Source organism: Rhipicephalus microplus, unplaced genomic scaffold, assembly GCF_043290135.1.
Source record: "Rhipicephalus microplus isolate Deutch F79 unplaced genomic scaffold, USDA_Rmic scaffold_199, whole genome shotgun sequence".
Taxonomy (NCBI): Eukaryota; Metazoa; Arthropoda; class Arachnida; order Ixodida; family Ixodidae; genus Rhipicephalus; species Rhipicephalus microplus.
The window spans coordinates 95001-107500 of record NW_027464770.1 but is presented as its reverse complement, the minus strand read 5'-3'; the positions used below and the strand labels follow the sequence as shown (position 1 = coordinate 107500).

The 12500-nt window shown below is 60.9% G+C and overlaps 2 non-coding genes across 2 annotated transcripts; both read right to left on the bottom strand.

The window, feature by feature from the left end:
- Positions 1-757: 757 nt before the first annotated feature.
- LOC142791951 (5.8S ribosomal RNA) lies at positions 758-910 on the bottom strand. Its single transcript, XR_012890532.1, has one exon. It is a non-coding gene; the product is annotated as a 5.8S ribosomal RNA (ribosomal RNA).
- A 1719-nt stretch (positions 911-2629) lies between these two features.
- On the bottom strand, positions 2630-4444 carry LOC142791936 (small subunit ribosomal RNA). Its single transcript, XR_012890518.1, has one exon. It is a non-coding gene; the product is annotated as a small subunit ribosomal RNA (ribosomal RNA).
- Positions 4445-12500: the final 8056 nt, after the last annotated feature.

The window sequence follows — 12500 nt, the reverse complement described above, 5'->3', positions numbered from 1 at the left end:
GTCGCCCCCGCCCCAACTGGAGTGGCCCAGTTTTTTGAACGGGACGGGAACTGCGAAGCACTTAGACCGACGGCGGACTACGACGAGAACGCCTTAAGCTTCGCCAACGTTTCGCCAACTCGTGCGGGAGACTTTTTCCGCTTCGCGGCAAGTCGTCGCGCCGTGCTCTCCGCATCAACCGCGTACGCAGCGAACCGCAAACGTCGGGCGCAGCCTCCTCACCTCCCTGCGCTTTGCGCGCGAACGTTCCCTGTTCGCGCGGCAAAGCCTGGAGGAGGCACGGCCCCGCAGCGTGTTCGAGCGCCCGGTCTACGGGACACCCTGCTTACTTCGAGGGCAACAAGCGCAACGCAAGGCTGCGATCTCGCGCACTTTGCGCACGGCTGGAGAAGCTTTGCTGGCCGGCTTTCGCTCCTCGTGTTTACCGTGCGTTAAAGTTGCGCGTCCGTGGCTCTCGCAGCTCTTGCGCGCCCGGTCGCAGAGAGGAGTACGCAACCTCGACCGCACTTTCCCTGCAGGCTTCCTTCCGACTCGAAGTCCTGCGGCGGTCTCAACGAGGTGCCACATCCTCAATGCAGTCGGTCGCCCCCGTTTCGGTTGGGCTCTGGCACGACGGTCGCCACCGTCTCGCCCTTGAGTGGCCGCTGTTGGCGCTCGCTGTGAGGTGTTCAGCGTGCTGTCCGTGTTGCCGACGCGGTCAAAACGAGTCGACGGCTCACGTTCCCTTGTGCGCCGAAGGCTCTCTTGATATGTGATCCGACCCTCAGACAGACGAAGCCAAGGGAAGACCCAAGGCCGCAATGTGCGTTCAAAGAATCAGTGCTCAGTGTGTCCTGCAATTCACACCAAGTCTCGCAGCTGGCTGCGTTCTTCATCGACCCGAGAACCGAGTGATCCACCGCTTAGAGTCGTGAAAAAGTGTTTGTTCAATTCCGTACAGTCAAAACCAAACGTTTCTGGCACTCGGCCAAACAGTGGCCAAGAAGGGCGCTTTTCAGCGCACGCTTGGACTCCAAAACTCTGCCGCGCCTTTTTCGGCTGCCGCAAATCGAGCAAACGGTGTGTTTCGGACGGCGTTTCGCTTCCGCTACTTGCGAGTGCTTTCGTGGTCCACCCCTCTATAAATACTCGGGAGGCGTCGAAGCCGGTTCTCCAAGCCGGACCCGTAGGTATCGTTGTGTGCTCGCTCTCATTGGCCCGCCTAACCAGAAAATGCCTGCGGTACACCCATTTGGATAAGAGTGCACGCAGATGCGGGCCTCGACGGCTACACATTTCCTCGGGCGGCCGCCTCCCGGCCTCCGTGGAGCGCGGGATGCACGGTCCCATCGACAAGCCTCTCCCGTTTTTACCGTGGCGTCGCGGTTCACCACGGCGGGCGGGTCGGTCTCCTCCGCATAAAAAGGGGGACCCCCGCTTTTTGTTCCACGAAATCGCACAAGCTTTTTTCGCATCCACGGTTTGCCACCGCACACCAAAATGCCGATCCGGCTGCCTACTTTAGCCAACAGGTGGAGCCAGGCGCGCCGTACTTGCGCGGCACTTCCCACGTCCACCGAAGTCGGTGCCAAGGACCACTTTCGGCGCCGGAGCCGCGTACGAGCCTACTCGAGGCGGAAGAACGAAGCCAGCAAGGGCCTGGCCGCAAGTGCGTTCAATTGTCGGGACGTCCAAGTCCCTCGTTCTTCCGTGCTTCCTCTTTCGGCAAGTCGTTGCGGCACCTTCCCAAAGCGCGCAGACCCGCTAATCGCGACGAGCGCGACGTGGCCGTGCCGCCTTTCCCTCGGCAGCAAGCAAAACGCCTGGCAACGTCGACGCTCCCCTAACCGCGATCTCGCACCGTGTTTCGTGTGGCGAATTCAAAAGCCGGCCGGCGCTGCTGCAACCATTACGGTCGGTACGCATACGCCGCGGAGGGCGGGACGGTCATCGGAGCGTGCGGTTCCTCCATCGAGTACTGCGCACCTCGGCCGTCGCATCGCCGTGCCATGACCGGCCGCGCGTCAACGCGAACCGGTGCCAGCGAGATCCCTCGCCTGCAAGAACCGACCGGCAGCCTCCGTCACCCGAGGACGCGGAGGCGCTTGCCGCGGACGGCGGGACGGTATGCACTGGTGCACAGCGGACCCGTCACATCGCCAGTTCCTTGACCGACCGCCGACGCTTGTGCCGTTCCTCTCGTACTTGGCAGTCGCCGCGCGATTGTCGGGTCTCGTTCTTGCACGCTCGAACGGTCGGGAGGGCACTCGGCTGGCGTTTCGGGAACGCGCAGCCTCGCCTTCTACCGACGTAACCACGACTCGCCGTTCGCGCTCCGCCGCTCCTGTTTACAGTACTAGGCGGTCCCGCAGCGGTCGGGTCGCGCATTTCGAGCGCTTCGAGCCACGGTGCAGTGGCGGGTCGAAAGCCGACCTATGAGTGCGTTGCGCCGTTTGTACCCGCGTCCGCCACCTGGCCGACCGTCCAAGGTCGCGGTGTTGGCGTCCGCTGGGCGCAACAATTTGTCACGGGGTGCCGCTCCACATTCAGGCAGCCCCGTGGGGAAAAGCCGACCCCGCGTCCAAACGGGGTCAGCGGCAGAAAGTGTCGGGCGCAGACGCAGCTGAGGCGCTCACCCTTCACAATCCGTTAATGATCCTTCCGCAGGTTCACCTACGGAAACCTTGTTACGACTTTTACTTCCTCTAAATGATCAAGTTTGGTCATCTTTCCAACAGACCGGCGCAACCGAAAGGCCGCGCCGGACATCGGTCCGAAGACCTCACTAAATCATTCAATCGGTAGTAGCGACGGGCGGTGTGTACAAAGGGCAGGGACGTAATCAACGCGAGCTTATGACTCGCGCTTACTGGGAATTCCTCGTTCAAGGGGAACAATTGCAAGCCCCTATCCCAATCACGAAAGAAGTTCCACGGGTTACCCAGTCTTTTCAGACAGGGATAAAGACACGCTGCTTCCTTCAGTGTAGCGCGCGTGCGGCCCCGGACATCTAAGGGCATCACAGACCTGTTATTGCTCTGTTTCGTGCGGCTAGGAGCCGCTTGTCCCTCTAAGAAGGTTGTAAGGTGCTGGGAACCCCGCACCTATTTAATAGGCTAGAGTCTCGTTCGTTATCGGAATTAACCAGACAAATCGCTCCACCAACTAAGAACGGCCATGCACCACCATCCACCGAATCAAGAAAGAGCTCTCAATCTGTCAATCCTCCCAGTGTCCGGGCCGGGTAAGTTTTCCCGTGTTGAGTCAAATTAAGCCGCAGGCTCCACTCCTGGTGGTGCCCTTCCGTCAATTCCTTTAAGTTTCAGCTTTGCAACCATACTTCCCCCGGAACCCAAATACTTTGGTTTCCCGGAAGCTGCCCGCCGAGTCATTTGAGTAACTCAGGCGGATCGCTGGTTGGCATCGTTTATGGTCAGAACTAGGGCGGTATCTGATCGCCTTCGAACCTCTGACTTTCGTTCTTGATCAATGAAAACATTCTTGGCAAATGCTTTCGCAGTAGTTCGTCTTGCGACGGTCCAAGAATTTCACCTCTAGCGCCGCAATACGAATGCCCCCGTCCGTCCCTCTTAATCATTACCTCGTATTCCAAAAACCAACAGAACAGAAACGAGGTCTTGTTCTATTATTCCATGCAAGTTTATTCAGGCGACTCGCCTGCGTTGAGCACTCTAATTTTTTCAAAGTAAAAGCACCGGCCATCTCGAGGCACACAATGAAGTGCACCAAGAAAGAACCGGCATGATGTTCAGTCCGAGCCGTCGCATCGGGTAGATGCACTACTCGTCTGGAACTGAGATCCAACTACGAGCTTTTTAACCGCAGCAGCTTTAGTATACGCTATTGGAGCTGGAATTACCGCGGCTGCTGGCACCAGACTTGCCCTCCAATTGATCCTCGTTAAAGGATTTAGAGTGTACTCATTTCAATTACGGGGCCTCAAAAGAGTCCCGTATTGTTATTTTTCGTCACTACCTCCCCGTGCCGGGAGTGGGTAATTTGCGCGCCTGCTGCCTTCCTTGGATGTGGTAGCCGTTTCTCAGGCTCCCTCTCCGGAATCGAACCCTGATTCTCCGTTACCCGTAACAACCATGGTAAGCAAGTAACCTACCATCGAAAGTTGATAAGGCAGACACTTGAAAGAAACGTCGCCGGCTCGTGGCCATGCGATCAGCACAAAGTTATCCAGAGTCACCACACAATACGGGCCGAAACCCGATCGATCTTGGTCTAATAAAAGCACCCGTTACCCAAAGGGCTCCAGGCTCACTGCATGTATTAGCTCTAGAATTGCCACAGTTATCCAAGTAGGAAGAAACGATCTAAGGAACCATAACTGATTTAATGAGCCATTCGCGGTTTCGCCTTATTTCGGCATGTACTTAGACATGCATGGCTTAATCTTTGAGACAAGCATATGATTACTGGCAGGATCAACCAGGTAATCGTTCGACTGCGCGTCCGTCCTCGCCCTCGGCGGGCCGGACGCAGTCTGTGTGCGGCGGAGGCCACCTTCAGGCGCCCCAACACGCTTATTTTGCACTCCGAGATGACGGCGTTCGAGCTCGCTACGGCACAACCTTCCCGAAAGACGAGTGGGAGCCGTGCGGCAAGAAGCACGTTCATGCTCGCTCTTTTTCGTTGCATCGACTCGGTCGCGCCGTGCGGGTTGCCCAAGCCCGCTGCACTGTCGGTGGACCGGCCGGAACTAGCAACGGAGCCGAGACTGCAAAGCCGCCAGACGACGGGTCACGCCCGCGTCTTCGGCGCTTTCGCATCTGAATCGCCCGAGGACGACACGGAACACACCTCGATATCGTGGTAAAACGGCACCGTCCGACAACCAGCCCCTAACGCATCAAGCGGATGAGGCTGCAGACGACTGCCGTGGATTCCCCTGGAGCAGACCCGAGGACACGCTTGACGAGGCCGAAGCCCGCCGCATATCAGACACCCGGTCGCTTTCGCGTACGCCGCTCACGAGAACCCCCACATAATAGCAGCGATAAGTACCCAGACCTCCTTGGGCCCTAATACGAGCGTACTCGAGAAAATTTCACCGCGGGTGTGCCCCGAAACGTGTGGCATGTTGAGCGTGCCACAAGTCTACGTCGCTCTCAAACCCGCCGAGGTCGTAGAATTTGCGACCCTACTCACGAAATTCCCACCGAGGATACGGCCGCAAACGTACCGCACCTTGGGTAGGCCACGAGTTTGTGCAACACTACGCTGACGGCACAGCACCGAGGTCGTGCGCGCACGCACGGGAAAATTCCGCCGCGGTTTCTGCCGAAAACGTGAGGCACCACGACTCTCCGCAAGTTCGCGTCGACTGCGAAAGACCGAAGTCGTGAACGACGTGTCCGCTACTCGCCGCCGACACGCTGGACACCAAACGTACAACGACTCGACGGCGTCGTAGAGGCCCACGACGCGGTTTTCCTTAACGACGTCTCGGCGTGGCACCGACAGGTTAGAACGGCCGACCAACGTTCCCTGTCCGCCGTTCGGCTCAGTCGAAGGGCTCGGCGACTTCGGCAACGCTGCGAAGCCGCACGGTGACGCACGCCATGTCCCCATTTTTTTTTTTCTTTCTGCGTCTGCCGGGGTGCCCCTATAATAGCAGCGATAAGCACCCAGACCGCCGTGGGTCGCTCGCCCCGGCTGACGTGGTTTTTCGTACTCCTGCGGCGGTCGCCGTCAAGCACGTCCAAATACGCTACTTTCGTGGGCGCATTCACGCTCTTTCGCTTCGCCGGAGTGCCAGCACTCACTCTGCCAAAAACGGCGAACATCCGAGTGGCGGTTCCCACTTTTGCGTCGGCGTCGCAAACCCCGCCCCGGCAGACGAGGTTTGCCGTACTCGTGCGACGGTGGCCGGCGGGCACGTCGAAAGACGCCGATATCGTGCGCGAATTGGCGCACCTTGGCTTCACCGGAGTGCCGCCACTGACTCCTCCAAAAACGGCGAAGATCCGAGCGGCGCTTCCCACTTTCGCATCGGCGTCCCGAACTCCGCCCCGGCTGACGCGGTTTACCGTACTCGTGCGACGGTCGCCGGCGAGCACGTGGAAAGACGCCGATATCGTGCCCGAATCGGCTCCGTTCGGCTTCGCCGGAGTGCCAGCACTGGCTCGGCGAAAGACGACGAACATCCGAGCGACGGTTCTCACTATTGCGTACGCGTCGCAAACCCCGCCCCGGCAGACGCACTTTGCCGTACTCGTGCGACGGTCGCCGGCGAGCACGTAGAAAGACGCCGATATCGTGCCGGAATCGGCCCCGTTTGGCTTCGCCGGAGTGCCAGCACTCACTCGGCCACAAACGGCGAACATCCGAGCGGCGGTTCCCACTTAGCCGTCGGCGTCCCGAACTCCGCCCCGGCAGACGCGGTTGCCGAGCTCGTGCGACTAGCGACCGCGAAGCCGTCTCGCGACGCCGCTTTCGTGCGCGGCTCCCACTGCGACCTGGGTCACCCGAGGTCGACGAGCAAAAAAGAATGTCGAAAAAAATTTTTTTTTTTTTTTGCGTCTGCCGGGGTGCCCCTATAATAGCAGCGATAAGCACCCAGACCGCCATGGGTCGCTCGCCCCGGCTGACGTGGTTTTTCGTTTTCCTGCGGTGGTCGTCGTCAAGCACGTCCAAACACGCCACTTTCGTGGGCGCATTCGCGCTCTTTCGCTTCGCCGGAGTGCCAGCACTCACTCTGCCAAAAACGGCGAACATCCGAGCGGCGGTTCCCACTTTTGCGTCGGCGTCGCAAACCCCGCCCCGGCAGACGAGGTTTGCCGTACTCGTGCGACGGTGGCCGGCGGGCACGTCGAAAGACGCCGATATCGTGCGCGAATTGGCGCACCTTGGCTTCACCGGAGTGCCGCCACTGACTCCTCCAAAAACGGCGAAGATCCGAGCGGCGCTTCCCACTTTCGCATCGGCGTCCCGAACTCCGCCCCGGCTGACGCGGTTTACCGTACTCGTGCGACGGTCGCCGGCGAGCACGTGGAAAGACGCCGATATCGTGCCCGAATCGGCTCCGTTCGGCTTCGCCGGATTGCCAGCACTGGCTCGGCGAAAGACGACGAACATCCGAGCGACGGTTCTCACTATTGCGTACGCGTCGCAAACCCCGCCCCGGCAGACGCACTTTGCCGTACTCGTGCGACGGTCGCCGGCGAGCACGTAGAAAGACGCCGATATCGTGCCGGAATCGGCCCCGTTTGGCTTCGCCGGAGTGCCAGCACTCACTCGGCCACAAACGGCGAACATCCGAGCGGCGGTTCCCACTTAGCCGTCGGCGTCCCGAACTCCGCCCCGGCAGACGCGGTTGCCGAGCTCGTGCGACTAGCGACCGCGAAGCCGTCTCGCGACGCCGCTTTCGTGCGCGGCTCCCACTGCGACCTGGGTCACCCGAGGTCGACGAGCAAAAAAGAATGTCGAAAAAAATTTTTTTTTTTTTTTTTGCGTCTGCCGGGGTGCCCCTATAATAGCAGCGATAAGCACCCAGACCGCCATGGGTCGCTCGCCCCGGCTGACGTGGTTTTTCGTTTTCCTGCGGTGGTCGTCGTCAAGCACGTCCAAACACGCCACTTTCGTGGGCGCATTCGCGCTCTTTCGCTTCGCCGGAGTGCCAGCACTCACTCTGCCAAAAACGGCGAACATCCTAGTGGCGGTTCCCACTTTTGCGTCGGCGTCGCCAACCCCGCCCCGGCATACGCGGTTTGCCGTACTCGTGCGGCGGTGGCCGGCGGGCACGTCGAAAGACACCGATATCGTGCGCGAGTCGATGCTTCTTGGTCTCGCAGGAGGGCCGCCACTCACTCCTGCAAAAACGGCGAAGATCCGAGCGGCGCTTCCCACTTTTTCGTCGGCGTCGCAAACCTCGCCCCGGCAGACGCGCTTTGCCGTACTCGTGCGACGGTCGCCGGCGAGCACGTCGAAATACGCCGATATCGTGCCCGAATCGGCCCCGTTTCGCTTCGCCGGAGTGCCAGCACTCGCTCGGCCAAAGACGACGAACATCCGAGCGACGGTTCCCACTATTGCGTACGCGTCGCGAACCCCGCCCCGGCAGACGCGGTTTGCCGTACTCGTGCGGCGGTGGCCGGCGGGCACGTCGAAAGACGCCGATATCGTGCACGAATTGGCGCTCCTTGGCTTCACCGGAGTGCCAGCACTCACTCGGCCAAAAACGGCGAACATCCGAGCAGCGGTACCCACTTAGCCGTCGGCATCCCGAACTCCGCGCCGGCTGACGCGGTTGCCGAGCTCGTGCGACTAGCGACCGCGAACGCGTCTCGCGACGCCGCTTTCGTGCGCGGCTCCCATTGCGACCTGGGTTACCCGAGCTCGACCAGCAAAAAAGAAGGTCGAAAATTTTTTTTTTTTTTTCTGCGTCTGCCGGGGTGCCCCTATAATAGCAGCGATAAGCACCCAGACCGCCGTGTGTCGCTCGCCCCGGCTGACGTGGTTTTTCGTACTCCTGCAGCGGTCGCCGTCACGCACGTCCAAATACGCCACTTTCGTGGGCGCATTCGCGCTCTTTCGCGTCGCCGGAGTGCCAGCACTCACTCTGCCAAAAACGGCCAACATCCGAGCGGCGGTTCCCACTTTTGCGTCGGCGTCGTAAACCCCGCCCCGGCAGACGCGGTTTGCCCTACTCGTGCGACGGTCGCCGGCGAGCGCGTCGAAAGACGCCGATATCGTGCGCTAATTGGCGCTCCTTGGCTTCTCCGGAGTGCCGCCACTCACTCCTCCAAAAACGGCGAAGATCCGAGCGGCGTTCTCCACTTTCGCATCGGCGTCCCGAACTCCGCCCGGGCTGACGCGGTTTACCGTACTCGTGCGACGGTCGCCGGCGGGCACGTCGAAAGACGCCGATATCGTGCCGTAATCGGCCCCGTTTGGCTTCGCCCGTGTGCCAGCACTCACTCGGCCAAAAACGGCGAACATCCGAGCAGCGTTTCCCACTTTCGCATCGGCGTCCCGAAGCCCGCCCCGGCAGACGCGGTTTGCCCTACTCGAGCGACGGTCGCCGGCGATCACGTCGAAAGGCGCCGAATTCGTGCACGAATCGATGCTTCTTGGTCTCGCAGGAGGGCCGCCACTCACTCCTGCAAAAACGGCGAAGATCCGAGTTGCGCTTCCCACTTTTTCGTCGGCGTCCCGAACTACGCCCCGGCTGACGCGGTTTACCGTACTCGTGCGACGGTCGCCGGCGGGCACTTCAAAATACGCCGATTTCGTGGGCGCATTCACGCTGTTTCGCTTCCCCGGAGTGCCAACACTCACTCTGCCGAAAGCGGCGATCATCCGAGCGGCGGTTCCCACTTTTGCGTCGGCTTCGCAAACGGCGCCCCGGCAGACGCGCTCGTGCGACGTACTCGTGCGACGGTCGCCGGCGAGCACGTCGAAAGACGCCGATATCGTGCTCGAATCGACCCCGTTTCGCTTCGCCGGAGTGCTGCCAGTCACGGCGCAGAAAACGGCGAACAAGTGTTTTTTTTTTTTTTTTCCTAGAATTTGTGTTATAGAAGGCACATTTGATATCGGACGATAATTTTCAACTTTATCACGCGCACCGATTTTCGTGTAGAGGTTTGCAAGTTTATGGGAATTTCTCCACTTGGAATAATGCGATTTAGTAGTACTACGAGAACTTCATGGATGTACTCAAGGGTACGGGGCAAGTCAGTTACGTCAACACCTGCAGATTTTTTACACTTCAAACTGAAAATTGTTGGTTGTGAGTCCTCGTGTGATATTAAAGGCCGATTCGCTAACACATAGAACAAAGAAAGAAAGGAAGAAAAAACGCCCGCGCTCGCTCAAGAAACCTGGGTTCGCAACAAGTGGCAACAACAAGCAACCGAGCGAGTGCGCCAAAACCCGTGGCGGCCGAACAAACGCGAAGTCCCAACCGCGTCAGCCGGGGCGGCACGGGACAGGAAAAATCACTTCAGCCGGGGCGGCGGGGCACCGAATAAACCTCGTCACCTCGTCGCAGGATAAAAGAGGAAACAAAAAGTCTAAACAGCGTCTGCTGGAGCGAATGCGTAATAAAACAACAACAACAACAAAAAAAAAAACACCCGCGCTCAAGAAGTCTGCAATCACCACAAAAGGCGACTGTGACCGAGCAGCGTCAGCCGGGGCCGTGCGGAAACGGAAAAACCGCGACTACCGGGGCGTCGAGGCACCGAAAAATCCACTTCAGCCGCGGCGAAAAAAAAAAACAAAAAGAAAGACGGAGGGGGGGGGGGGGGAACCACGTCTGCCGGGGCGAAGGAAAAAAAAAAACGCGTCTGCCGGGGCGAGCCCGGGTGCGGCACCACCGGGAAAACTGTGGCAAACAGACATGGCGATCGAGTGAGTGGGCCGCCAGCCAGGCTCAGCCAAAAAGTGCAAAGTCCGAACTGCGTCAGCCGGGGCGGCAAAAACCACGTCAGCCGGGGCGGCGCAAAAAACCGCGTCTGCCGGGGCGGCACGAAACCGCGTCAGCCGGGGCGGCGCGAAAACTGCGTCAGCCGGGGCGAAAGAAAAAAAAAAAAAACGCGTCTGCCGGGGCGAGCCCGGGTGCGGCACCACCGGGAAAACTGTGGCAAACAGACATGGCGATCGAGTGAGTGGGCCGCCAGCCAGGCACAGCCGAAAAGTGCAAAGTCCGAACCGTGTCAGCCGGGGCGGCAAAAAACCGCGTCAGCCGGGGCGGCGCAAAAAACCGCGTCTGCCGGGGCGGCACGAAACCGCGTCAGCCGGGGCGGCGCGAAAACTGCGTCAGCCGGGGCGAGCCCGGGTGCGGCACCACCGGGAAAACTGTGGCAAACAGACATGGCGATCGAGTGAGTGGGCCGCCAGCCAGGCTCAGCCAAAAAGTGCCAAGTCCGAACTGCGTCAGCCGGGGCGGCAAAAAACCGCGTCAGCCGGGGCGGCGCAAAAAACCGCGTCTGCCGGGGCGGCGCGAAAACCGCGTCTGCCGGGGCGGCGCGAAAACTGCGTCAGCCGGGGCGAAAGAAAAAAAAAAACGCGTCTGCCGGGGCGAGCCCGGGTGCGGCACCACCGGGAAAACTGTGGCAAACAGACATGGCGATCGAGTGAGTGGGCCGCCAGCAAGGCTCAGCCAAAAAGTGCTAAGTCCGAACTGCGTCAGCTGGGGCGGCAAAAAACCGCGTCTGCCGGGGCGGCACGAAACCGCGTCAGCCGGGGCGGCGCGAAAACCGCGTCTGCCGGGGCGGCACGAAACCGCGTCAGCCGGGGCGGCGCGAAAACTGCGTCAGCCGGGGCGAGCCCGGGTGCGGCACCACCGGGAAAACTGTGGCAAACAGACATGGCGATCGAGTGAGTGGGCCGCCAGCCAGGCACAGCCGAAAAGTGCTAAGTCCGAACTGCGTCAGCCGGGGCGGCAAAAACCGCGTCAGCCGGGGCGGCGCGAAAACCGCGTCTGCCGGGGCGGCACGAAACCGCGTCAGCCGGGGCGGCGCGAAAACTGCGTCAGCCGGGGCGAGCCCGGGTGCGGCACCACCGGGAAAACTGTGGCTAACAGACATGGCGATCGAGTGAGTGGGCCACCAGCCAGGCTCAGCCAAAAAGTGCTAAGTCCGAACTGCGTCAGCCGGGGCGGCAAAAACCGCGTCAGCCGGGGCGGCGCAAAAAACCGCGTCTGCCGGGGCGGCACGAAACCGCGTCAGCCGGGGCGGCGCGAAAACTGCGTCAGCCGGGGCGAAAGAAAAAAAAAAAAACGCGTCTGCCGGGGCGAGCCCGGGTGCGGCACCACCGGGAAAACTGTGGCAAACAGACATGGCGATCGAGTGAGTGGGCCGCCAGCCAGGCACAGCCGAAAAGTGCCAAGTCCGAACTGCGTCAGCCGGGGCGGCAAAAAACCGCGTCAGCCGGGGCGGCGCAAAAAACCGCGTCTGCCGGGGCGGCACGAAACCGCGTCAGCCGGGGCGGCGCGAAAACTGCGTCAGCCGGGGCGAGCCCGGGTGCGGCACCACCGGGAAAACTGTGGCAAACAGACATGGCGATCGAGTGAGTGGGCCGCCAGCCAGGCTCAGCCAAAAAGTGCCAAGTCCGAACTGCGTCAGCCGGGGCGGCGCAAAAAACCGCGTCTGCCGGGGCGGCGCGAAAACCGCGTCTGCCGGGGCGGCGCGAAAACTGCGTCAGCCGGGGCGAAAGAAAAAAAAAACGCGTCTGCCGGGGCGAGCCCGGGTGCGGCACCACCGGGAAAACTGTGGCAAACAGACATGGCGATCGAGTGAGTGGGCCGCCAGCAAGGCTCAGCCAAAAAGTGCCAAGTCCGAACTGCGTCAGCCGGGGCGGCAAAAAACCGCGTCTGCCGGGGCGGCACGAAACCGCGTCAGCCGGGGCGGCGCGAAAACCGCGTCTGCCGGGGCGGCACGAAACCGCGTCAGCCGGGGCGAGCCCGGGTGCGGCACCACCGGGAAAACTGTGGCAAACAGACATGGCGATCGAGTGAGTGGGCCGCCAGCCAGGCACAGCCGAAA